Raw genomic sequence first — 2,500 nt, 5'->3', positions numbered from 1 at the left:
TGGTCCTGTATTCGGTTTGTCGCTCCCTTTGTTGGTACTATGCGGTTTCTTCATTTTATTTTGTACGTTTAGTATGTAGCTTTAGCCGGCTTTTACCCCCATTTCAAGTTTGTTTAAGTTTTTGGGCAGTTTTGCCTCTTTTTTTTATTACCGCGTGCTCCCTTTACTTTTGCATATTTTTAGCAGTGTCACATTCTATTGCTTCCTTCCTGCTATATGGTTTCTCTCGTTTCCTCTTCTTACCCGTCGTCTGCCTCGCACAATATGTTTCAAAATTTGCTATCTAGTAACAGCCGGTGTTCTGTCACTTGCAGCCATTCCGTGGCTATTTGCTTATATTTTTCCAACTTGAGATCAGGGGCACCCAACACCAATTTTTGGAAAATATCTGTTCGGAAGACGATTTGAGATCTAGAATTTTCGGAACATTTGTTGTAAAATTCCTTGCTTGCCTGCCTGTCTTAGGATTTTCGAACATCTAAAAGATGGTATAATTGCCCATTTTTACCGGACAGATGAAAAATTGGAAGGGGATAAAAACATGCTTATATCTACCGTTGAAATACTAAAATACGTTTTACAATGCTATGTTTAAGCGGTTTTGAAATATATTCTCGTTGGTGCCCCTGTTGAGATGTTCTGTTATTTATTGCGTCATGGCCGATGTTTTTTTCGTATATTTTCCGGCATGAGATGTTTTATTGATTTGTTTCCTCTTGGCCGATGTTTTATTTGCATATTTTCCGGCATGAGATGTTTTATTTATTTGTTTCCTCATGGCCTATGTTTAAATCGTATATCTTCCGGCATGAGATGTTTTATTGATTTGTTGCCTCATGGCCGATGTTTAGTTCGTATATTTTCCGGCCTAATGAGATGTTTTATTGATTTGTTTCCTCGTGGCCGATGTTTAGTTCGTGTATTTTCCGGCATGAGATGTTTTATTGATTTGTTGCCTCATGGCCGATGCAAGATAGACTATTGATCGAGTTACGAGTTGAGTTGACTTTGAGTTGAGTTTGAGTTAACATTAAGTTGATATTGAGTTACGGTTTTTGGCATTTTTAGCACTTAAATCTAATAAATATTAAGTAGAAGTCACTGAGAAGACCATGAAACACCGATTTCGTGAAGTTCACAGGTGTATATTTGTGAAATGGTTTTAAACTGATCAAAACAATCTTGAAATTTCATGCACGGCAGTATTCTTGTTTAACACTACCAGTTTCAGCACTTGGACCCCTTCGATTTGACTACTGCCTGTTTTGCTGTTATGTGGTCTCGTCGATCAGTAGTCCCCCTTTAGAAGATTATTCCAAGCCGACCACATGGCTGATGAAAAGACCAGACGACAACACCGTACTCTTTCCGACTAGTGTGTGCGATCTTTAATATCCCACAGTTTATGAACATTGAAGGTTGTGAGACGGGACCTGCGATTTATAGTCCTTATTCGCGAAGACTTGAAAGTCTAACCATTTGCTGATGTTATTACAAAGGCAGCACTTTCTCCTCAATTATTTTAAGACCCTGAGTGTTGCGGGTCCGGCCGGAGTCGAACTCACGATCTCCTGCATAACAAACTGGGCCCGGTTCCTCGAAAGCCGATTAACTTAATCCAGGATTAGCGTAAACGTTTGTTTCACGTTTTCAACTTTTTGGTGAAAGTTTCTTTTGCTTATTTTTGTTTTTCAAGATTGACGTCTTCTCATGTAAAGTTCTGCCGAAAATCTGCGTTGAACAGCATTTGGGAGTAGAGAAATGATTAATCTGGGATTAGCGTTAATCAGCTTTTGAGGAACTGGGCCCTGATCCACCGGCGCGCGGTTGTTCCTTTTAGCGATCAAGTCTATCGACGCAGAAAAGATGTCTTCTTGTAAGGCTAAGGATGGTATTTACTGTTAAGCCAGCTTATAGCCCTGGCGGCTAAACGATGAAACGTACCGTTTGTCGTCCAGCAGCGTGGTTTTCATGATCGGCTACCACACAAAACCTTATTGGAACTAGTGAGCTGCAGGAGTGTTTATGTAAAATATCGAATCCGGAACCTGGAACCCGTTTTTTCCCTTACTGATCCTGGCCTTTGAATAGAAGTGCCTTTTTCAGTCCTATTTTTCGTACTTGCAAAAACAAAAGAAACCGTGCAAGAAAAACCAAAATTAATTAACAAGTAAATCAATAAATAATGAGAAATAACTGTAAGCTGCTTTATGCAACATGATTTAAAGCGGTGCAAGTTTTAGGATGGTAAAAGTGTAGACAGAAAGAAATATCTATCGTGATTTGGTCAGATCATAGACATACTTTCAATTTCAATACTCTGATTTCAAAACCTTTTTTTAACCGGCTGAGTAGAGATCCAAACAGACAATTTTTAATTAACACTTAAAGATCACCACTTCGAACGCTTGCCGACGACTCTGCGGTTAACTATCAACATTCCATTGCGTGAGAGCCAGAACCCGGAATACGCAAAGATCCCAAGTCTTACCATGTAGAA

This window comes from Montipora foliosa, chromosome 12 (genome assembly GCF_036669935.1).
Source record: "Montipora foliosa isolate CH-2021 chromosome 12, ASM3666993v2, whole genome shotgun sequence".
Classification (NCBI taxonomy): domain Eukaryota; kingdom Metazoa; phylum Cnidaria; class Anthozoa; order Scleractinia; family Acroporidae; genus Montipora; species Montipora foliosa.
The sequence above is the reverse complement of the archived record's forward strand: the minus strand, read 5'-3'. Positions refer to the sequence as shown.